The sequence below is a fragment of the Lepeophtheirus salmonis genome, chromosome 3, assembly GCF_016086655.4.
Source record: "Lepeophtheirus salmonis chromosome 3, UVic_Lsal_1.4, whole genome shotgun sequence".
Lineage (NCBI taxonomy): Eukaryota > Metazoa > Arthropoda > Copepoda > Siphonostomatoida > Caligidae > Lepeophtheirus > Lepeophtheirus salmonis.
The window spans coordinates 45,827,361-45,854,013 of record NC_052133.2 but is presented as its reverse complement, the minus strand read 5'-3'; the positions used below and the strand labels follow the sequence as shown (position 1 = coordinate 45,854,013).

Genomic DNA, 26,653 nt, shown 5'->3' with positions numbered 1-26,653 from the left:
TTTATTGTTTCATACTAATTTTGTTTTTAATAATTTTATTTCATTTTTATTTTTTAAATATTGTTTTTATTTCAATTTTTATTTTTCAAATATTTTTTTTAATTGATATGTCATTTTTCCATATTTTTTTACGTAATGTTATTTTTTTGAATACTTTTTTGATTTCATTTTTCATTTTTTTTAATATTGTTTTATTTATTTTTTTAGTCTTTTATATTTCATTTTTTAATATGAATAATTTTTAGCATATTTAATTTTTTTTATTCATTTTTTTAGAATTTATTTTTAAAATTGTTTTATTTTAATTTTTATTTGTTTAGTATTTTTTTATTTCATTTTTTATTCTTATAATATTTTATGTATTTAAATATCACAATTATAGCATTAGCTACACCCATTCATTTCTTCAGTGTTATTTCTTAGATCAAAAAATGACTTTACAACAAACATCCAATCAGAAAAACTTTGTTTAATTAATATAGATATATTATTTGTTAATTCAAATTTAAAATTGTATTTAGGGTACAAGAAAAATTAAATTAAAAAGAATATCCTTTTTAATTTATTTTTGTTGCCTCCCTAAATTACAAATTGTCACACCACCTTGCAGATAATATATACAATTTAGTTTGTTCATCCCCCATTGAGAGCAATCTTTGGGTTTATAAATGTATTTTGTTCTAAGGTATTAAGCAAACACTCAAAAATGATGTGTTGACAGAAATAAAAATTTTGCTTATGTCATAAAGAAGATAATCAGCACTCATTAATTGACAAATTTTGTATATACGGTACGTAATATGAAATAATAAAAAAATATTAGATATAACGAAAGATCCATTAAAATCTGAACACTACAAATTTTAAAATTCAACAAGATATAATTTATTATTTAACAATAAAATTTCAACAAAATTAATGCTATAAATAGATGTGTTTCTGAGCTCTGTTAATAATTAATGTGGCCGCCCTTAGCGGCAATGATGACGTCCAGGTGGTGGCGGAAGACCTGGCACCCGCCGAGATTGTAGTCATCTGTCATGGCATCCCAATACTGGCTGATAGTGTATTTGAGGGCCCCGGTGTTTTGATGACGGATATTGCAGGCCCTTGCTGTACAAAAAAGATGTAGTCGAGGGGTATGGCATCAGGGATATAGGGGTCCAAAAGTGTCAAAAAAAGAGTACAAAATAGTCTTGCAAGGGAGATGAATTTATTTCATTGCTAGTGTCAAAAGTAGCCTCTCCATCCTACAAGACATTTTTCACCTACTTTGGTTATAGCTTCTCTGGATAGTCTGTTGTGAACCCCCGAGATCTCTTACATGGGCCCTCATGGGCTGGAGGGGATTGTCATGGCCTGTTTTCTTTCACTCCTCCTGATCCATTGTGCCCTTTTTAACAGAGCTCTTCATCCTTTCCAACGTCACAGACTTGTTGACGGCGTAGTAGACAGTAGTCCTGCAGACGCTAAACTGCTTCGAGTGCGCGAATGGGAGTTCATATTTCACGTTCAATTGTCATTTTCTCGACGTGTACGACGGGTAGAGAGCTCAGATTTATTTTGTGGTGTAATTACTTGCTTATCCTTTAATATTTCAAAATATGAATTAATTTCAATCACTCAACCTTCATTAATTATTGAATTAGTAAAACCTTCAGATTTCAATGGACTATCCAGTAATGGAAGAGGGCCTCACTTTTTCTAGTTGCTACTCTAATATATATTTATATATTACATAAAGGTATTTTAGTTATTCTTGAGGAGATAACTATTTAGTTATTAACTATAAAGAGTAAACAACGAATGTGTTTGCTCATGAATGACGGAGAGTAACGCAGAGGAATTGGAGTCCTTGTGGACTCGGAGTGTAATTCAGAATCGACAATAGAGTAATTCCTGTCTATATCATTGATAGATGATGAATGGGTTTAGTGTGTATTTCCTTCGTCTCATAGACGCTTGCAAATGATTTAATGAAACTCCATGGTAGCTTATTTGCTCTTCTCCCAAAAATTCTTCAAATTGTCATGGTGGCAACGTTAATTTTTGGTTTCTTTTTTTTACAAACTGGGGGATTGTACTATTTCATATATTTCAATTATTATTTTTTAAGGTATACTTTATCACTTTAAGTAAGAATATTAAGCTTCTATTTGAAGAAATGGTGTAACGAAGCTAATAATCCGATTCAAAAATACAATACAAAACAATATGTTTGAATTGAAATGTTTTATAATGTATTACTTATAGACCACAAAAAACTGTATAATCATGTAATCAATAAGAAATTGTTATTTAGTCATTTCAAATTCAATCCCATTCGATTCTCTATTTTTTTATGTTGGTACTCATGTTCCTCAATGTATGTTGGCAATGTCACTCATTTTGCAATGTTGCCTTTTTTTAAGTGCTCTCATCGAAACATACGGAAAAAAATCAATTAAGGGGAGTTTGTTTTAACCCTTGTGTTGTCTATATTTTTTATACACATCCCATGCCTTACAAGTCAAAATGATCTGCTTTTAAATATTTACTATAAAACACGGTATTTACCATATTTGAATTACAAGATAAATTATATTTTATGAGATATATAAGATAATATAATAACAATTTTTAATTTAAATATTAATTAATTGTATATATGTAATTACAATAGAAAGGCTGACATAATTCTAATTTGAATTAAATGTAACCTATATTTCTTTAATTTATCAATTATTTAATTTCTTTTTTTTTAAACTCCATCGTCGCTCTCGATAGTAATACGAATGTTGTTTTAAAAAAATAATGTTCTAATTGGATTATAGAATAAGCTCATATAACTTAAAATAGTTTAAAGTCAAGGGGTATGAGTATTAATCCTACTACATGTTTCCTTGCCGCACATTGTATATGATATTCAAAAATTATTTATACTATATAACTTTATTTCTAATAACCTGGTCTTTGTACACAAGACCTGTTCAGTGTTCAAACCGTGACTTTGCAACTAGGATTACCACAGACCAAGAGCAAAGAAACTGTTTTCAGCAAGTTGTGGAATACCACTGAAATAAAAGAATCATTGTATTGTGAAGCTATAGTCAAAAGAATACAATCAATCACGGTTTTTTGGCCTTTTTTTTTTTTTTGCCACAAGCAATAAATTTTTCAAGGCCCATGCAGCAGGCATAGCCGCGTTCCAAAATCTAAATGAATAGTATATTTAGTTTCTTTGGACCTTGGAGAACGGGAAAAAGTCAAATATTAAAAGGTTTGAAAAAAAAGTTAAAAATTGAACAGGTCTATTATACACAAGTTATTTTCAGAAAAATAGCAAAAGTCTGGAATGTCGTCTCTCAGGAAGGTCTGAATCCTACCGGCACAATAACCCGTTAGCTCTGTTTTGATTTAAAAAAAGTTGTCCTCAAACTTTTATCTAGTCAAGGTAGCAGTTTCTTATCCAGAAATTCGATGTAAGCATCTGCATTGAGCAGCTCCTTTCTCTCCAGAAAAAGGGTAGGGCAGACTTCCCTAGGCTGGCTACAACGGCCCAAAATGGTAGCATTGAATAAGTCCCAGGATGTATTGCTGTATTAGTGATGAATCCAGATCTTATAAACGGACTCCATTCTCACCAAAGCCATCTCCATGACGTACGAAGCAAGCTGACTCTGCACAAGTTTGGTCGATGTCATCCGGAGGGACGTTGACCTTCTTCGGGGGCAGTAAAAGATTAATTTTATATGTTTATATAGACATACACAAACCATAATAATAAACACAGGTTGTGTGAGCTGAACTTATAGAATTGCTACGAGGGGAAGTAAGTTTTAATATTTTGCGTGTGTCTCCCCTCGTTGAATGTTTTTATGACTTGTTATATTATAAGTTTTATTTCACGAAATTTTGTGAACATATTTTAATTTATTTTTACAGTTATTATAGAAAAAAAGTTATTATTATCTTGACATATATGTAAACAAAAATAGAATATAATTGAATAAAAAAAGTCCCTGGTGTAATAAAAAATTGTTGGTCTGCACTCAAGCTCCTTTGATATGGTCGTAAGAGAAACTTTAAAATGTCACTTCTTTGTTGCTGCATTTTACTCGTTCTCACTTCTTTTGTATTTAATTAAGTCGAAACTTTACATAAGGAATATTGAGTCACAAAACCTATATTTCTCTGAGTTTGAAAACAATCGACAAATAAATTTCCAATTTATTAAAATTAAGGTTAAGTTCAACACTAGATTAGATCAACCCTCTTCATTTTGGTAGCTATTATGACACTTCTTAGTCCAGCATGGAAAAAAAGAAATAATCCAAGAAATGAGAAGGAAAAGGAAAGGAACGACTTTTGAGCAAAATAGTCAATTAAATTAACAAAGCCTCGTTGAAAATTACTAAATATACGAATAAATCATAAACTAGGCATTATAAAGCTAAATATTGTCATTAAATAAACATATCATTGTGTATAATCTGAGTTCATGTTTCAGGAGAATACGGAAATGTATTGGGGATAAATTTTAGATTTCAAGGAATCAGTAGTATTTGTATTCATCTTGGGATGTATTAAATCCTTCTAACTTAACAGAGGCTTAAAGAATTTTTCCTAAATTGATTTTTTTTTTTTCCATTATTATTTTTTTTTTTTTCAAAAGTAGAAAAAAACTATTTTATCTGTCAGAAACAAATTAACAATGAAAACCTTGTGGACATGTGTAACAACATAATAAAAAATTTAATTTGAGAATCGAATGATAATTGAATTCGAAATGAGAAAATATCGGGTATCTTTTAATCAGACCTTCTAATACCTATATTAGACTTTTTCAAAATACAGTAACTATTTTATCTAAAATAAAGGAAAGCATAGTCTTTGTATTTGGATCAGTTGAAGATATGAAGACGACAATTCAATTTTTTAAGCATTGAGGTTGCGTTGATTTTTTTATTTGTTCCGACCTATTAAAATTAAATTTATGTGATATTATGTCGTGGGAGTTATTTAATAAAAAAAACCTTTACTAATCCCCTGATCCCTTGTCGTCAAACCTCCGCAAAAAAGTTATATCCGTTGAATAAAAGTTTTGAAGCCTATAGAAACGCATCCTCCCTTCCATTAAATAGCATACACTTTGCTCAAAAAACACGTGTGATTAAGAAATCAATTTTAAAATGCGATGTATGTTGACTTGGGGTTATCCCGTCCTGTATGGTCACATCCACCCTGTATTTACCTTTAATTTTTTCATCTAGGACGATACAGACTCCCAATATCCTCAAGCAGTCTTAGAAGAGGTACCTGCTTTTTAATTTTACTTCCTTACAAAAACAACAACTCTGTCTATCTTTTTCTGGAATCGATTTATTTGTGAAGAGACTTGAAGTCCCCATCCTATAGCAAAACCATTTTTGATTTGCGTTTGAAAATGGGTTCTTCATGACGATCCGTAGACTCCCTGGACCCACCGTACCCTAAGAATCTTCTCTCAACTATTAATTTTCCAATTATATTAGGATTTCTTACTGACTTATATATCTTTTTATTTGTGATTGCCTCCACTCGAATTATTGAGGAAGTAAAGGGTCGGAATCTTATCTCTGAAGATGAGTTTGTCTTCATTTGGATTATTTTGAGTGTCAGAAAATTAGCCCCATCTGGTTCTACGTATCTCCATTCTATTTCTCCTACCGAGGTAAGCCCACTTGATTTAAAAACTTCATCTAAACTATTATACCAACAATTGTGATTAATAAGCTCATCAGGCCTGAGGAGCAGTAAAATGTGGTGCATAATTGAGTTGCAGGATCTACTCATAGCAGCCCAATGACTACATAGTTTTTTCAAAACAGTCGTGACTTCACCTGGACCCATAAATATTCTATCATAAAATGTGAGATTTGACTGTGAATGAAACCAGCTTCTTATTCTGGTGTCCCACAAGTCTTGACTCAACCGCAATCTGTTAAGCCACGTCCGGTTCAACGACTTCCATATCCACTCCATAGGGGTCTTCCCCATACCCCAGTAATCAATAGAAAAGTTTTGTCGGATTTCAGATATGAAAGGTTTTGTATCATCCCAAAATTAATTGCTTTTTGATACCCTCTATTCTTACACAGGTTTGTATTGAGTATGGCATGTATCTCAATAAATGGATAATTATAGGAACTATGCAACCATTCCACGCTTTAAGTTTATCTAGTCTATTATGAATAATGTTCGTAAAGAATTTGGATGAGTATTCCAATGGTGGTATGAGGATTTTTTTATTCTGTTCGAACGGGGAAGTAATATTATCAGTGATCAAGATTCCGAATAATTTTGCTTCTTTTTCTACTTCAAAAATCGGAAAATTTTCTTTTATATAAGAATTCAACGATGAACCATTTTTTGTTTTTTATTTATTTATTTCGAAACCGGAGTTTTTTATGAAGTTATCCATTACTTCTAGTAGGATGTCAATTGAGTCCTTGATTTCGGTTGGGGTACCTGTGATAAAGATGGTTAAGTTGTCTGCATTTAGCTGAGCCTTTTTTCCATATTAGAACCGTATCCTTTTATTATTTCAGAAAAATATATAATTTTACGTTAAGACCATTTACTGCAATAAGAAATAGTGTTGGACTCAAAGGACTTCCTTGAAGACATCAACGATCAATTTTAAGAAAACAGTGTGATTGCTGTCAGATAGCTGTGATCATGTTGACGAACTTGGGGGAAAACATGTACTTGGTAACTTGTTCAATGATATATCTATGAGAGATTATGTCGCGTGCACTCTGAAAGTCGATGAGTAAAGTTACGTAGTCCTCTCCGCTATTTTGGATATGGTCGATCGCATCCTGAATTGATCGGGGGATGTCTTCTGCCAAACGGCCTTTGAAAAAACTTTTTTGATTCATCTGAAAATGGAAGGGAGGAATTTTACAATTCTCTCGTTCGATATTCCAAACAATATTTTGTATGATGTAGTTAACAATGTTTTAGGCCTGTAGTTACATATTTTGCGAGATTCCTCCCTTTTTTCGAGATGAGAGTGACAATGCCCTTGGTCATAAAATTTAAGACATAACTCTTATTAAAAGCTTCCCGATATACTACTTTTAGTATAGGCGCCAGCTCCCCTTAGACCATTTTATAAAATTCAAAAGGCAAACCAGAGATCCAGGAGACTAAAAATTACCTTTATAAGACTAGATATAGTCAATTATTTGTTTTTCTGTGATGTCGTCATTGATTCCTTGAAACTTCTCTCGAACATTGTCGGTAGTATTTAGATGTCCTAGGTTTTGAGCATTCCATACCTGGATCGATGATCGCCACTTCTGACAAAAACTGCAATTTTTCTCAATGTTAAACACTTTGTCCCATATTTTTCCATCAAGTATCTAGTTGCATCCTTTTTTATGTCATTGGGATCATCTGATATAGATCCACCTGGTATTTTTAAGCAAATCAGCTCTTTTCAAGCTTGATGACTTTTTTCTAGGTATTTAAAGGGGCATATTCCTTTGATATTTTGATCCACGAGTTTGGTTTTACTTCTTACACCCATGTTTTCATAATCCAGAAGCTCTTCGAAAGATTCATCTTTTTTATCTTCTAAGTTGTATGAATAGAATCTAGAAGTGACACATTCAATTTCCAGAAAGATTTTTTTCCTTCTAGAGCTTCTTGTGATATATGCGTAAATAGGTGAATGGTCCGAGATAGAGGGGGATAAAGTTGTAAATTCGTTAAGTTTTTCCCCTGTCATTGATGAGATAAGGATGTAATCTAATCTACTCCTAATTATTTTCTTATTCGTTGTAAAGATAGCAAAAGTGACCCTTGGATTTGATTCGTCATTCTGAGGATCGAGGTAGATTAGATTTTGTTTGGTTATATTTTTTTCTTCGCATTCCTTGATACATCATATCCCTCAGCGTCTCTTTTAGGAACACTTGTTATGTTAAGATCGCCCATGACTATTACGTTCTCCGAATTCGTTTAGGCATGTGAAATAACATCGGAAAAATAATCTCCTCTGTGCTTTTTCACTTTGGCATCTAAAAAGTGTATGTCTATAGCTAAAACATTTTGAGCACTGACGTCGAAGTCTTCTCGAACCCCAACTTGAGTATACCGCCCCTGATCGATAAGAGGGTTGGAAATTGGACACTGTGGCTTTTATTTCCAGTAAAAGATTACAGAACCCGGTTCGTGATTGAGACTCAAAAAATTTCAAAAATTCCCAGTAATTTCCAAACAAAAATTTAAAAAATTCAAGGCTGTCTACAAAAAGTTTCAATAATTATATTTCAAATCCAAAAATTTTTGGAGAAAAATTAAATTAGGTTTCAAAAAAAAAAAACTTACAGTTAACTTTTTTTTTTTTAAATAAATAATTTTCTATTAAAAAGAAAAAATTCCTTATAATTTTTTTTTTTTTTTTTGGGGGAGGGGGAAGCTACAATCCACCCCCTACTGACACCCCTGTCAATGTAAATTAGCAAATAAAGAGAATATGGAACTAGTACAAAACGTAAAACGAATAAAATATGGAACAGACAAAACTTTGAAAAGATAATTTTTATAAAGATATTTCGAAGCAAAAGAACTTGATGGAAAAAACAAAAATGTAAAAACAAAGAGATTGGAGGTGGAAAACAAAATGAAACTACGCCTTAAATGTATATTTATACACATTTTAAAGTATTCCTTTAGTTCCTTCCTATAATTATATTCAATAAAGTAGTTTTCACTTTTTATATTAATAAAGCAAGGTATATCAAAAAGAGTAACTGTATATACTGATTTATCATGTATATAATTAAGACATGTTTATCTAAAAATAACAATGTAGTCGTATTTAATCAATATTGCAGGCGTGTTCACATAACATAGAACGTGTTCCAGCGTGCACTGTATATTGTGCACCTTTTCTCACCCTAAAAAATATAGGCGAAATGAATTATGACAAAAGTGAGTGGTTAAACAATTTGATAATTAAATTAACACTGCATTGTTGAGACGAGACGAAATATTGTGACTTCATTTCCTCTGGTACTATACAGGGAGGGTTAATAAATGAATCAATTTCTTCATTCCTACTTGTTGAGATATTTTCAAAATGAAAGACCCCAATCATTGAAGCACAAGATAGGCTAGTCCAAAAATATATCTAATAAAAAATAAAAATAATTATTAGAAGAGTAAGGATTTCTATGGGCCTCGGATAATTCTTGTATCCGGAACATTAATGTAAAAAAAAAGCCCACATGTTAGCCAAAGCGGGTTTCCTGCGAGTAAATAGTCATTAGTTGTGTAAAACTAAAAAAAAAAAAAAAACCTTTTACTTACAAAAGATTGAAGAATAAGTAGTTTAGTATTTTTCACTTTATTTGAATGCTTTATAAGAAGTGTTACAATCATCCAATTTAAGCCAAGTATGCCCTGTTTGATCACTTGTTGCAAACTCGGACAACTAATTTTCACAGGCATCTATTGAGGCTAAATTTGTATCCTCAAACGTGTTGGCCCTAGACCGGAACAAGTGGTATTCATTTGGTGCTAGGTTTGGACTGAGGCATAAAAACTTCCCGTCCAAGTTCCTTGAGCATCTGTTGCATCATCAAAAATGTGTACGGCCAGACGTTGTCTAGATGATATCTTATTGTCTCCTATTCACCAATGCTGGCCGCTTCTGCTCGATCGCCAACTTCAAAACGGTCGGGTTGTTCAATGTAGAGGGTAGAGTTGAGAGAGAAAAATATCTTTAACCACTATTGTGCAACACGAACTGAAAGAGTATTGGCCCCGTATACATTGCAAACTTGGTCGCTTTTGACACATTTTTCCTTTCAGGTGCTATAAATGTCAAATATAGCAAATTACTTTCTTTGCAACCTCCATGTTAGATAATTCGCAACTGAAATGACCATGTGCAATACTCTCCTAAAAGCCCTTGTAGTATAATTTCACAACTTTACAACGATATATTATTTGATCCCTTGTGACAATAATAAACAAGATATATCGATTAAAAAAAGAGCGGGAAATAAGCAATTAATTTTTCCCCAACCTATTATAATCATTCCTTTTCATGAAATTTATTTCACAAGAATTGTTTGTTTTTATGGTTCTACCGTTTGAGATAACTGGAAAAAAGAAAGCTAATCTAAACTTTCATTTACGATTTGCTGTATTGTTGTTATGAATGATAAAATGTTTAATTATTTTATTGACTTTTTAATTTAAGAATTTATGACAAAAAACCTTTTTTTAATTTTAAAATTAATGATTGGAAAAGCTCAAAAGATTATATATACATGAGGTAAAATTAATAATACTATGATTTTTTTTTTTTTTTTTTTTTTACATTATTAGACTAAGAAATATATATCCACTATTAAACTGTTTTTTAAGGACATGTTTTTCATTATATCCTTATTTTGTTCTCTCAATATTTGTCTTATAGGATACATTACTCACTGAAGAGATAAAATCGTATAAGAGAACTTTGTGTTTGCTTTAGACTTAGTGGAGTATTATCTCACTGATATGTAGTGAGTCGTGCTAAAATTAAAGACAAAAAAGAACGAATTAAACAAATATTTATAAATTTGATATGCAAAACAATTTTATAATAATATTATTCATGATAGTGAATCATAAATATGACCACCATAGCCAGCAAGAACCCTTCCAGGCGGTAACGGAATTTGTTGCAGGTACTTTTGATGTAACCTTATGTCAATTAGCTGCGGATTAAACTTTAAGACCTCAACATTTGGTTGTTAGATTTGGCAAGTGTGGGTAACTACTTGCCACCAAATACTATTATCCGGGAGATTCAGATCTATTAATTTATGAGGCCAAGAGTTCAACAAAAAAACTAGAAATAAACTGATGGTTACCTTTTTCACCGTCTCTCCTCTAAGGAATTGTACTTTTGGGGCACGTAAAGAGACGCCACCAGCCTTTTTGATGTGCCTTAACATGGTGGGCCTTGGTGTGTTACTACAGCTTTAGAGGTCGATTTGCTTGGATAATCACTCCTTCGGCCCCTCCTCAAAGATCATCATTCTTATCCTGACGCTCATTGGCACTGTAGAAAGTTGCCTTTGAACCATATTTGGCCGTAACAACTGTTATTGGAACATTCTAGTGGCAAACAACGTTTGAATTCTTTCACCTTTATTGTTCTGGTACCTCGATAATAAACAATCATGTTTAAAATTTAACGTAAAAAAAAAGAGGAGACTCCATGCCAATGTTATTAGAACAAAGATATACAACAAGAAAAACGAAGGCCAACCACAGCAGATTTATTAAGTAACTCTCTTTCACTTAATAGTGACAGCATTGGGCGAGTTTGTGTAATACATAAAGATTAAAAAATGTCTTATAATTTTAAAAATATTGTAATGAAATAAATTATCATTAAAAATACACAAAAACTGAGAAGAAACAAATTGAACAAAACATAAATCTAAACATAAGTGTTCTAAACACATGTTGTCGGTATGTTTTTACGTTTTTTTAATATTATATAATTATTTTTCCGGGTGACGCCACAATAACTCCCCCAAAGATAAGCAGAAAATTAAAAATAATGATAAACTGCAATTTTTAGAAAATTGGATTCGTCTTCCGCTTCGAGAGGTTATTTATAATCCGGTTTTTTCAGAAAGAGTCGTCTTGTTCGGACTAGAAATACTTTTGAAATGCTTTCAATGTTTGCAGGTGATCGTTGCAGAATACAAGTTTCTTTAATAATCGCGGGTTTAAGACGCTCAATATAAATAGCGTCCTTTTTACCCGATGGTAATTCCACATAATATGTACTTAAATTCCGAGATAATACTTTCGCTGGACACATATAAGTTGCTTCAGGAGAATGTTTTACCCAATCCAAGCAATAAAGTACGGAAATATACAAAGGTTTAGAAGAGTTGTTGGTTCCTGCTGAAAGAGAGAGAAAAAGTCTATGCTTCTGAAATGTTCAGCAAGGACATTTGAAATACATTGGTTCGTTGATGACTGATTATCAATTATAGTTCTAAGAATCATAATTTCTGTGCCAGTTACGACTGTAAATGGAGGCATTGAATTTGCACCTGGTTTCATTATAATGCCTTGCAAAATTAAGGGAAGAGATAGAAACCAGTTTGCTTGACGAGCTCGTATAGGTGTTTTGAATATACGGCACACTCTTTCAATCATACCATAAGTTTGAGGGTGGTACGCAAATGTTGAAAAAGTTCAGCTTCAAATTGTGTACCACAATCGGTAACAACGAATAATGACACTCCAACCCGTGATATCCATAAATTTACGAAGGTATGAGCTATAGATTCGGCAGTAATCGTTGTAATAGGTTGAGCTTCAGCGAGTTGACCGATCTATACATGTGAGCATATATCAAAATGGTTCAGACGAACTTTGACCAGGAATATCCACGGGCGGAAGAGGTCCAACAATATCAATATGTACGGTTTCAAATCTACCTGTAGAATAAAAGGTACGATTCTCAGTTTTCTGATGTCGATGAACTTTTGATTTTTGACAACCTATACATCCAGACACCCTTATCTTGATGTCAGTACTTAAGTTTGACCAAAGATAACGAGATTTAAGAATATTAATCGAAGCTTTTACACCAGGATGTGATAGTTCATGAAATTGATCAAATTGAACAGTGTTACAATTTGATCTTGAACTAGAAGTTTAAAACGGAGAACTGTCAAATAACCTAATAAAAGTTCACGTTCATAGGTCAAATATCTTCTTTGAGTCTCATTAAATTTCTTTGGAAAGAAAGTAACTGCAATGGGACTATCTCAAACCATCTGATTTATTGTAGATCCAGCTGCCACATTAGAAGCGTCGATTACTAGATTAAATATATTGGAACAAGGATTATAGAGGGAAACGATTCCACTTTTTAAGGGCACCTTTGATACCATTGAAGGATAATCGACTTTCTTCAGACCAGACTAAAGGAGTTTTCATATTTGGGAATCTGATTAATTCGGCCATAAGATTAGTAATAGCTGCGAAATTAGGAACGAGATGCCTATAAAAACCACTTCTTTAACACCAAAAATATATTATATACTTTACTTTGTTTTTACGTTTTTTTAAATAATATAATTATTCTTCCAGGCGATGCGACAAAAACTTTCTGTTAGCCGTTCAATCGTTCATTTTTGAATTATTTATTTAGTCATATCATATACCTATATGTAGTACAAAAAGTCTAACCTACAAATACTCATTAATATATAAAGCCCTTTTTGTTTTTCAATACATAAAATGAGCCTCAATGACGTAGCTAACTAAAAGAAAGAGTAGCCATCCCAGGGGGCATGAAATGTACATTCTACAGGTCTTCAATATACTGGTAAAAATGATGCTCTCAACTTTTTTTAAATGGTGAGCCCAAACGTAATCAGACTATCGGTTCGGGCTTAATTTTTCCATCATGATAGTTTGCCCAAGTTGGGCTCATAAAACTTGGGCCTGGTCGGGTTTTAATTTTTAAGTACCAGGCCCAACCGTGTTTCATTTTTTTTTTTTTTTTTTTTTTTTTTTTTTGTAGAGGCCTCTGATTGCAAATCACTGGACTATCAAATGGGCGTTTATTATATTATAGGTTCGGTAATATTGTAATTTTCAACATTTTTATTCATTTCTAATTATAATTGCTATATATATCATTAAAATCACTACAAATTTGTGTGGTTAAAAATTTTAAAAAACATAAATTAAAAACAGTATATCTTTTATGATATATAATTATGTTCCCACAATGTGAAAGGGAGGATGCAGGAGAGGATGGCGGTGACAAGTATAATTAAAATAACAAGATTTCTAACTGTAACTACGTTTAGAGGCGCTATGCAAACATTAATTCTTATGTCCATAGGCGCATAAGTACAGATCTGCTAATTCCCTATATTTTAGGGACATTTAAGTAATATGAGTGTCTTCCAATCGTTATGCATTCATATCCCTTTCCATTGAACTACCATTACCTTTTCCCAACTTTTTGTAGACATTTTATCGAAATTAATCATTGAATATTATACACATAAAATCAGATCTATAATTTTTCAATATAAGTACAAAACTATATGTTAGCCATTATCAAAGATAAAAATTTTAAATTATACCCATAATCAAGAATAAAATGTGCAGTAATCTTCGGAAAAAATATTAAAAAAGTGACCTGTTATAGACAATCAGAAAATGAACGCCGTTGAATATTTTTTCCCCGTACATCGATCAAAAAATGAACGGAAAGCGTGAACGCCGTTTGTTTTTCCGTCAAATATCCAAGCCTGCGTCGAATACATTGTAAATAGGTTATCCGATAAAATGAACTTAGTAAAAAGGTTGCAGACCTCATTGAGAGTAATTTCTTTGTGTGGTAATATCATTTTGTACATTATCATTGTGAGTAATTTAATTGCAAGACAATATGATTGGGTGAAATTTCATTGCAATCTATGTTACATTCGGATGATAAAACTCTTGAATGATAAAAAAGCATTCCAGGATATAACACACCCTGGCCCACAGGTTCTGTAGGTGAACTGTTGGGCCCTGAGGCAAGTTAAATTACTAGCCTGCGGCTTCCCTCAGCATCAAAACCCTTCTAATATCCCAAAATAAACCTTAACCCACAGTTTGAACAGGTTAAGTGCTGGACCCTGAGGCAGTTTAAACTCCACTGTCGCAGCATTTTCAAGCACCAAAGAACCTTTTTAGTATGCTATAATAAAACAAGGTCCACAGATTGTTTATGTGAACGGCTGGCAAATTAGATTTATCTGCCGCCACTTCCCTGAGCATCAAAAAAAAAAAGTAGCGTCCGGTAAGAAAACATTAAAGTGACGTTGAAATTTTTTGGTCTGAGACAAGTATCTCTATCTCAGAAACGACCCAGAATTATTTACTGAAATTTGGGACACTTGCATAATTTACCTATGAATTTAAGCTTGTGTGCCAAAAATCATCCAAATTTGCGGGTGTCTGGTGACATTTTTTACTTATTTTCGTTGATTTGACATGGAATGACCCTCCTGTGTTTAGAAATTGTTTTTTATTTCTTTCATCCATATTTTGATGTAGAACTACCAAAGAGTACACAAAGTTTTCCTTTGTTTTTATTAAAACGTTAAGCATTAAAATATAAAAGATTTGGCCTTTGACAACTTATGTCCCAGGGTGTATTAAAGCATATTAAGGGGACCTTGGTGCTTAGAAGCACGGCGGTGGTGTTGTATAAAATATCTTGTGGCCCAGCAATTCACCTGTACAACCTGAGTGCCTGGGAATATTTTGTGATATTAGAAGGGTTCCTTGATGCTCAGGGAAGCAACGACGGATAAATTTAACTTGTTTCAAGGTCCAGCAGTTCACCTACACAACCTGTGAGGCAGGGAGTATTATAGCATGTTAGAAGGGGTACTTAGATACGCGGCGGCGGTGGAGTTTAAACTGCCATGGGCAGTGGGGGGTATTGGTTTTTTGATTTTTTTTTTTCAAAAGAAGTCCAAAAAATATAATTTTTTGAAGAAAATTCCATAATCTACAGTTGTTCACAAAAAAAAAACAAGAATTAGTGTCAAATATTTTTCTTTTCTTTTAATGTAAAGTTATTTACATGGGAATAAAATTGATAAATAGAAATATAATCTACAATTAATTAGTGTAGCATGTTGAATAGGGAAAAATAAACAATGAATCTCAATAATAATATAAAAATCAAAGCACCAAGAGAAACAATTATTTAATTAATAGGTTTTATACGAGTGAGCATCCTTCTAAAACTAGAGTATCATGTAAAAACTAAAATAACGATTTCTTCTTCAATAAAACTAGATCATGGCATAGGGTGATCATTCCATAAACGTATATTTGTCTGCATCATATCAAAATCGAATCATCGGAGCCGTTCTATTGGAGCTTTCTCGTCACAAACATCACAAATCCCTTGTTTATACTCGTTTTTCTTCGCCATTCCAGCAACTACCATCTTATGGAATTTAGCAATCCATTAATTTGTTAAATCTCACCTCCTATTATTTACTAATAAACCAAACTTTATATGAGACTCTGATAATATTTTCCCAATAAATGTATTAATACTCTTCTTAAGTGAAGTGTGTTTTTATATACCTTTTTTGCATTTAATATCTTAAAAGATGTATACTCTGAGTTTAATAAAATTTTAATCAATATATTGTAGAATCATGACATACATAATTGTAATTGTAGATTAACAATAGACCCATGTGTTTCGGAGATATTAAATGGCACACTTACGTGGACTGCAAATGATCTTTATTGTAACTCTCAACTCTTCCTCCAACTATTATAAAATACCTACAAAAATATATAAAATGATAAACACTACCTCCTTGTAAAAACATAAAAGAATATTAATAAATTATGAATGCAAAGAGGTTTCTTGTGTTAGATGGAAAGAAAGTGTTCAAGTAATAAACTAAGCGGATAACTAATTTATTTCCCAAAAACACGAAAATCCCTCTTTTACATCAAAAAATATTTCAAACTATATAAAATATAATTTTATGAGTTTTAAAGCTTCAGGACACAATAAAATCGTTAGAAAAGTTTTCTGTCTTCTCCTGAATGTATTTGTGCTTTAGTTTCTTAAGTTCAGAGCTTCGATGTAGAAATATGAAGAAAAGTTTTTATGTATAACTACAGTTTATATGTATTTATCTTCCTCTCTGCATAAAAAATGTTTAAAGAGTGGATATATTTCGTGTTTTTTCATATTAAACCCGTCTTTATTCCATAGTGAAACCATAAATGCTTGTTTGAGTGTCTTTAGAAGCATTAAGTGCTGACTAGGGTGCCAATAAAATCCCTTTTTTGTGGAAAAGTAAACAATTGAGGGCTCAAATGCGTTCCTTTTGATAAAAAAATACGATTCACAAAAGTTTGAACAATTTCTATGAATATTTGTAGGTAGCTCAACGGCCCATAAAGTTTTGAAATTTAACATATTTTTGGAAAAAAAGTGTGATCTTGTTCTAATATCATCCGTATACTACAAAATACAGCTTGTTTTATATTAAAAAAATTTATATTTATGCTCGTCTTTCTGGTCATATTTTATTTATATTTTTAATCAATCATGTTTTTTAATTGCTCAAATTTGTATTACTGTGTATCAGCCCGTACTGAAAGATTCTTTAAACTAAAATGTTTCTGTATGTTACTTATAAGTCAATTCATCATCTTACATATTTTATATTATGTAATATAAGTGTTTATGTGCCTTAATAAATTATAGATGCTAAGTGCTTAGCTTTTTTGCATGGAAAGAAAGTGTTAATAACCACTTAATTAAGCTCATTGAGGATTTCATAATATTTATCTTCTATTAAATCCTTGGCATTTTACAACAAATATGGCATCAATCTAAAAAGTTTAGGACTTAATGAGTGCCCCCTTTAATAATAATAGGGTATCTAAAAAGTCTGAGTGAGTCCGGTCTATCTTCTTTTACTTCATCCATTTATATTATTCTTATTATCCTTGAACTTAAAACGTATGTACAAAGTGAATTGTTTATGCTCGTATTTAATTTTTATTTTAAATTGTCACATAGTCTGTGCGAAAGGATGGAAGGAAAAGAAAAAAAGATTATATATACATTCGTTATTAAATTTCACATATTCATATTATTCTAATTGATGGATAATAGTTATGTATTAAAATCATGATTTTTATGAGAAACTGTGACAACATCATTGAAAGATTGAGTAGTTGTTTAGTATGATATTTGTAAAACATCAAAAAAATTTGTATATTTGAAGTTTAAGATTAATAATTAATTAACAAACTCAAACCTAATTTTTCATTGAAATATGTATAAATAATGTACAAGTATTATAAAAAATATTCTATAAAAATCTATTTCACTTGAAAAAATATTAACTCCTATCGGTAATAATATAACTTATTCGATAAATAAAAGATTTCTCACTCACTACGTCCCAAAGATGAGATGTTGCCTCATCGTGAGGTCTATCGAAAACTGTCAATTTCAAAAAACTCTGTCGAGCTTGAAAGTCAGTCATATTTTGGGTGTTCAAATTCTGGTCATATCTTGAGTATGTACAATGTTAAGAAGAGGCTAGACCACAAGGAGACCATAAAGAGGATGGAGGGATCCGGGAAAAAACCATAATTAATGGGGATGCTCTCAAGGACGCCCTGATATGGTTCCCAAAGGGTTACACGATCATGGGAGTCAAGTAAATCCACGTTTTCAAGGCCAACCTCCTCCCCTGTATCCAGGCAAATTTCCAGCAATGTCATCTTTTAGCAAGATGAGACCCCTGTCCACACTGCGAAAATTACTCAGACCTTCGTAGCTAACAAAATCACTTTTGGGAAAGGGAATGTGGCCACAATAGAGTTCGAATGTCAATCCCCTCAACTTTTTTTTCTGGTCGAGGATGGGGAGGAGAGCCTGTATCACCCTTCACCCGAACGTTGTCAAGACCTATTCTTAGTTCTGAAGATATTATTCCTTCCAAATTTAATGTTTAAAAATTACATTTCTTTTTATGTAATAGTTTATTTAGTGTTTTAAGGTTATATCTACAAACAATGCTTTAAAAACGATTTGTTTACAAATACCTATATGTAAGTATGCTCCTATATAAATAATAAAAACTTAAATTAATCAAAATTCCACTATTGAAATTAAAATTGATCTTTTTTTTTCTATTCTATATTGGGGCATATGCGACGATACAGCTGCCCCAAGGTCACAGAAACTCCAATTTAATGCAACAACAACCCCTGCGTATTACACATACTCCAGAAGTTGAGGTATATTTCATATGGAAATGCAATCGTCACATTGTTACAAATAAAATAAAATCCCAAAGGGAACACTTATATAATAGACTTAAAACAAACACCACTTTTAAACCAAAACATAAACTAAAAATAAATTGAATATAAATGCACTTCAATGAAAATGAGATCCTCTCTTATAGTAAAAGTCAACACACATAATATCATTTGACGACAGTTCGCGATTATTTGGATCACCTAACCACTCGTTAAACCAGACATAATTAAATTTTTTTCTGATTTTAGTTTTTACCGTGATCAGTGGGACTTCCAATGTAGATATTTCAGTCATTTTACATCCCATTTTAGCTAGTGCATCCACATATTCATTGCCCGTATTATTGTTATAGCCCTTTAACCATGACAAGTTTACAGAACCTTTCAATCTTTCTTGCTGTCTAGTAAAGGTTCCTCTATTTTTTGACAGACAATCAATTGCAGGTTTACTATCAGTATGAAAAACGACCGGACAACCTGACTGCTTTTCCATCACAACAAGAGCTTGCAATGCTTCAAAAATGCCTTCCAACTCTGCCTGAAACACTGTGTTATACCAGTTTAAATTTCCATAGCCGTCAAGAATAGATTCGTTCCCACACGAAATACACCAGCCATACCCAACCTTATCTTCAATTTTTGATCCATCAGTGAACACATTTACACATCAAGGATTTGCAGACGTCCCTCCTTTCATAGACCCAAATGAAGGACCGTTACAAGGTTTATGAACTATTCTTTCTAAGAGTGCATCCAATTTGTGGAGTATTTTATCTCAATCTTGTTGAATAAGGGTTGTCCTCCTTTTGTTCTTGACTGTGCAATCCATGTGATTTGAACATCATACATAATTATTAATTTAATTGACATCGCATGTCTTTTAATACTAGGGAGTAAAGGTGCCATATTAAAAATAATCTACATTGCTTTTATTGGTGTTGATCGCATCGCTCCACACATCAAGAGACAGGCTAGTCTATTGACTCTTCGAAACTTAGCGATGGTTCCCTGTTTTTCTATGATCAAAGGTGCCCATATTGCTGCCCCATAACATACCACTGATTCCAAGCATGTATCTCGAATCCATATGGCGTATATAGGCCGGGCCCCCATTGGAAACCAACTAGGTTTCTTGCCACAAATAATACCTTTTTAGTTTTTTTGACGATATGATCGACATGAGGACCCCATCCCAGTTGTCGGACAATTATAACACCAAGGTATTTGTATTGATCCGCCCACTCTATCGCTGTATCATTTATTTGGCTAATGATCCCTCGATGTTGAGGAAAACGAATATGTTATGCTTCTTATTAAAAATGGCGCTTTCTACTTTATCAACCACTTTACCAATTGCCGAATATGTAGAGTTTCCCCTTTGGAAACCAAACTGATTAGACAATTGTACTTTTAGCTTCAACGATTCGATATGCCAAAACATCACTCTGTCTAGTCCTTTAACTATTGTGTTCGGTAGTGTATTTTGGTAAAAACTTAAATATAAGAGCTATCCTGTTATAGTATTCATCTGATAAATTTAAAAAAATAAAAGGAGTAAGCCATGAGGTCTGGGTTTTTTTTTAAATTTTGGATGAGCTAAATACTTCCTCCAAAGTAAATAATTTATATCATTTACTCATATAGCATTAGTGTTCCTATTTGTTTCAGTCCCTTCATTCACATTTTCTTCCGTCCTTGTCTATAAAATGCATTGAGATTAGTTTCTTTAAGTTTTCTTCAATGGAAAGGTTTCCTGCTTCATTTTGTAGGATACCCAATGTAGGTTTATTTTTTCCATTTTGTAGCTTAATTGCCGCTATTATAGCCTGTTGCGAATCCAATTCAATTTATTATGGAAGCAAAGAAGTCTCCTATACACTTCTTTGCTTCCATAATAAGCAATTATATTCTTGGAACTTTGTGTATTGCGTACTTGTCTTTCAGCTTCATTGCTTATTCCATTCGGAACATAATATATTTATGGTCCGACATTGTTGGTTTATTAGAAACTCCCCATAATCATATATGAGGAAGCATATAATCATTTGTGAAGGTTAGATCTATAATTGACAATCCAGCCCCTCCAACAAATGTGAATTTTCGACCCTCATTACAAATAAAAGTTTGTAATGAGGCACACATTTATTTCATTTGCTCACCTCTTCTATTGGTATAAGTTCATCAATCAATTTAATACATATGTTATGTTTCATAGAAATTCCATATCTAATTACCCCTTTCCCTCCAACAAAAAACAAAATAACTAACTCAAAAAGGGAAAGTTTTTTATCTACTATTTATTTTCTGAATTTATATCGTTACCGAAATCGTTACTTTTACACAGCGTATATATAAAATAAACATATTTATATAAGATATTATATATAATAGTGTTGATAACTTTTGGGGCTAAGGATATGTAAGTTTCTATTTCCACCCAGTATATATTTTTGAACATATTGATTATCCAACACAATTTATTTATATGATTTATATTAATAATGTTAAAGATAATTAATTTGCAATATCACCACCGTAGGCAATAATAACGGCTTCCAGTAGGATTATAGTTTGCGGGGGCTAGGTTTTTGGATTTATTTTGAAAAAAAAAAATCAAATATTAAATTTTGTGGAAAAAAAAATTCAAAATTTATATTTCAAATATACAATTTTTGGATTTTTTTTAAATTCAAAGCTATTTACAGAAAATTATTTATATTAAATAGAATTTGAAATATTAAATTTATTTTTTAAATTTCAAAAATTGGGCGTCTTTCTTGTTGCCTTAATCGGGCTCCTGTCTATTTTCTACTTCGCTGAGTCCAAAAAGGCCGGAGAACAAATTTTGTTGAGACTACAGCTTCCAGAACTCCGTGCAAGGCTCAGGTAATCCTTTTTCAGCTTCTTCGCTATGAAGACGAGCCTCTCCGAACAGTCAACGATCCCGACAATTTCTGCCACCTTGACATGGGTGTCGAGTAAATTGGATATCCTTTTTCTTTGAACCTCTATCGTCACTTTCGAACGTAATTCGATTTTTTTTTTTTTTTTTTTTTTTTTAACATCCAAAAAATGTTCTAATTGGATTAGAGAATTAGCTCATGTTACTTAAAATAAGGGGTATGAGCTTTAAACTAGTTAAAATTATATTGTATGAGTCGATGCCCCCTACTGTATATAACAAATATTAGCGTTCATGAAAGGTGTTTTCTTGCATCGCTCAAAATTCACTCCTCTAAAAATTGAAAAGAAAATTAGTAGAAAATTAATTGATAGCTGTTGTTTAGTATATCATACAGGGTGGCCCATCGAGCGGTTGCATTTTAAACTACCACTTTTTTGACATCTGACAGCTGTAGTAACATTTTCATTGTGTCTAATATTTTGTAAAAGGCCTCCGGCTTACGAAATGATTAAGTTTATACTCGAAAAAAATTGGAAAATACCGAAGACTTACTTCAAAAATGGAGAGTCTTCAAACAAAACTGCAAGAAAATTACATCAGTCGAAATAAAGCGCCTTCCTGGCAGTTTGTGGATAAATTTGTGAAACGTGTGAAACTGGTTCGTTAATGGATAAAACAACACGTTCCCGTGTTCGTCCAGTGCACTCAATCGAAAACATTGCTGCTGTTGCCGAAAGCGAAAAAACGAGCAAGGAGCTGCCGTTACGGTCAATGGTGAGCGCTATCGGGCCATGTTGGAAGATTTTTTGTTTCGCCAAATGGAAAAGGAAAACATCGACGACATTTGGTTCTAACAAGATGGCGCTACGTGCCACACAGCCAACGTTACAGTGGATCTTCGACAATCGCATCATAAGCCGAAATGGCAACGTCAACTGGACACCTCGTACCTGCGATTTGACTCCGTTGGACTATTTTTTGTGGGGAACCGTCAAGGATAAATGTTACGCCAACCATCTAGAGACGATTGACGATTTGAAACACGAAATTGGAGTCGCCATTGCAGCTATTGAAGCTCACAAAATCAAAAATGTATTGAAAAATTGGGTCGACTGAATGGGCTATTGTAAGGGCACCCACGGTGGTCATATGAATGAAGTGGTGTTCCATCATTAACCGGAATGTTGAGGCTTTCAAATAAAAAAAAATTATTGAAAAATATCCATCCGTCTTTTTTTTATAACGATATCAAAAGGAAAAAGTTTTGTGGGCTACTCTTTACATATATTTGCATGGATTCTTCAACTATTAGATTGTCATACTTACACAGCTTTGAAAATAAACATCATTTTCCCCCCTCATTTTTTCATTTTATATTATCTTACACATTTTTTATTACAACATATTTTTCATTGTAGAATCATACTCATTTTATGAGAATGAATTAACATTTAAAAAATCAAATTAATCATAAAAAAAATATTAAAAGGACTCATTAACTGGGCTGAAGTTTGAATTTTTGTTTTTAAATTGAATTTATTTTTCTTCCTTCATGTGTGTTGCGCTTTTAATTTAATTTAATAAAACATAAAAAAGTTGAAATTATTGATAAGATTTGATTTGATTAAATGATAGTGAAAATTTCATTAATACTAGAGAAAGAAACTTTTATATATTTACTAGCTTTGATTTAGATACTCACTTAACATTATTCTAATTTTACATTTGATTATGAAAAATTATACACAGGCTTGTGAACAGAACGCAAAATTGAACATTTTAAAATTGGGATGGTACCTAAAGCCATTACCCCATTAGACGTCCTTGATATTAATATTCATGTAAATGTAAATTAGCCACTCTAAAAAGTACAGAACTATTATTTATGTCCCTTCTACGCAGTAATAATTTAATTTATTACAGGTAATATTTCAAAGAGTGTTACAGTCAACTAAAGGCATGGAAATTCAAATTTCTGGGATGAATTGAAATACCCTAGAGTGTTAACTGAAGTTTAAAAATTCAGTTTTATCTATTTGCCTTTATTTGGACCAATATTGTCTTAGAAATATAATTTATTAATTTCCAAATTCTATAAATGTGGTGGTGAATTTTGGCTAATTTAAGTACAATTAGCAGTGCCTCCAAAGGATTAATCAGAATCATTTGTTCATAGAAATTAATTATAATTTGTTGGAAAATGCATTCATTCTACGTTCAATTTTGAGAAAAAAAATTCCAGCTTCCTTTTGGTTTGACATACTACAAATATTCAATTTTATTATAATTAGTTGGTCATAAGTTGTATATAATAGATTTTAATAAGTAATTATGACTTAATTCATCTATATTTACGTATAGGATTAAGAGAAGATCGATATGATTGAATCACAACGGACATAGCTATTCTACTTCCTTGAAAATAAAATATTGTAATTTTGAGTAGGCTATTAGTGTTTTGAACTTGAGTTTGATTTTTTTTAATTATGATTCCCATAAATATTTTAGACAACAAAAAAAAAAGCTTTGGCGCCTCAGACATACATGAAAGCGTTCTTTTTTTTCTAGATTCAATTTAATTAAGCAATCTCAGTTAGAGTATCCGACTTTTTTATGCCTCAAAAACTGTAGAGCTTCATTTAAAGAGCGCACTAGTGTACAAGCCTGGTACTACCTTATAATCGGAACGCTGAACGTAACAAAAATAATGGCTGAACGCTGAACGAAAAAAGAAAAATTCAACAGAACTCCAAAATAGGGAAACGCTTACAAGCCTGGTTATACATTTATTGTACGGGGTGATGAGCTGTTCCTCGAAGTACTGTAATACCAGAACGACTCGTAGTTGAAACGATGCAAGCGCAATACTACCACTCCTAAACAGAAATAAGCTTAATATCGAAGAGTACAACATTTTCCTCGTATCATATATTAAGTTTATAAGAAAAGTTACTACTCTTTGATCTTAGCCAAAAGGCTGAGAAACGATACTCTCTTAAATTTATAAAAAAAATTGTATACCAGTTTTTATTCCTTTTTACTTTCGGAAAAATAATTCTGTACTCATCCCCTTACTGGAAAATAACAGGATTTGGCAATTACCAATGATACACACCTAAATATACCTCATACATGCAGTTAATGCAAGATAACTAGATGTAAGGCGGATGCTGCTTGTACCGTTCAGGACATCCCAGATTAAATGACGAGTTAGCTACCACCTAGCTCTTTCGATAGATTATAGAAATTTCTTTAGACCTTAGAGAGTGAAGAGTTCTATGTCAAAAGGGCTAAGGAAAGAATGGTACTAGAAAAAATAGCAATGGAAAAATAGCAAAAAAAAAAAGAAAGGAAATGTGGCAAAAATTGCATAATTCTTTTAAACTGATATATAAGAAAGAACTTTTCAGTGTCACCTTTGATAAAACAAAATATATATGTATTTGCATTCATAAAAATTATATACATTTTTATCTAATTAACCATAAATAAAACCACGCTAATAAGGAGATTTTTTTATTTACGTCAGTTATCCTCAAATATTGGGTCGTCAACACTTTAGATATCACATCAGGAAATAAGACCCACAGGGTTATTTCTTGTCGCATTTTGAATTACTTTTTTAATTTACCATACAAAATTTGTCAAAGGAATTTTTTATATTCCGACTCACTTTTACTTTTTACAATGTACTCTATGTGAGTAACATACACTCATATTTTATTCTAAAAAATGTTATCAGTCAGGGAAGGGTAATATTTTACCGTAAGATGGCGTCCCTCTCAATCGCTTTGTTTATACATTAATATAAGTAAATAGCCCTTTTGCGCCTTTAGGTGGCCATAAATGCTTTCTTTCCATCTACCACAACTGACCTCCTAGCATACTAATATATTATTTACTAATTCTCGTTCTGTGTTTTTACAACAATGTAGTGTTTATCAATTTATGTGTTTTAGTAATTATGTATCATGTTGTAAAACAAGACATGCAACATGAAAATATATACAAGGCAAAATATGTCTGTCGTCAATACAAAAGCGAGCTAGAATGATATTTTTAAAAATTGATTGCGGGTTATATTTGTATTCAACAAAATTGATCGTCACAATAACAGAATGAGAAGTAGATTGAATTTATTTGAAAGGCCATATCGGGCCAATATAAGTCTATTTTATAAAAGAAAAGAAAAGTTATTGAAATTTGATAAAATAATTTAAAATATATTTTTTTCTATATCTTTTTATACACGTAGAATTTAACAAATAAATTATAAGAAGTTTTGTCGCCTATTACTTGTAATCTGCTCATTTCTGGCGTCACGTAAAACTCTCTTGATATAAATTATGAATATATACAGGGTAGGGGAGTAAAACGTGGACTGTTAATTAATGTTTATGTCTCGTCTTAGACTCGTCTAAAATTAGTGCAAATCCAGAGTTCTTCTTCATGTTTGGTATTATTCATTTATGAAGGATCTCTTCAGTTTGGCACTAAATAGCCTCTACATTTGTTAGAAACTAAAGGGTAACTGTATGGGTAGTATACTGTCAATAATTCATTTTTTATTCATAAATTTCACTCTAGCTCAAAAAGGCACTATGTAATTTTGTCTTAGGACATTTTCCCTTGAATAATTTCGGCTAGAGTATATTTGGTTTAATATATAAACAAATCGATTTATGCGTCATTTTAGTTTATTTTTGTCTAAAATTAATGTTATCATTGATTTTTTAAATCAAAATATGTAAAAAAAATAAATTATGTCATATTTATTAATATAAAACCTATTAAATGTTTGTTTTCTGGTGGAAAAATTATGAAATCATCCCCCAAAATTTCATTTTGTTATTAACT

General features: G+C 31.9%; 1 non-coding gene across 1 annotated transcript; it reads right to left on the bottom strand.

Annotated features, from left to right (window-relative positions):
- Positions 1–24,592: 24,592 nt before the first annotated feature.
- LOC121115542 (U2 spliceosomal RNA) lies at positions 24,593–24,785 on the bottom strand. The gene has a single exon (XR_005863588.1). It is a non-coding gene; the product is annotated as a U2 spliceosomal RNA (small nuclear RNA).
- Between the last annotated feature and the right edge of the window lie 1,868 nt (positions 24,786–26,653).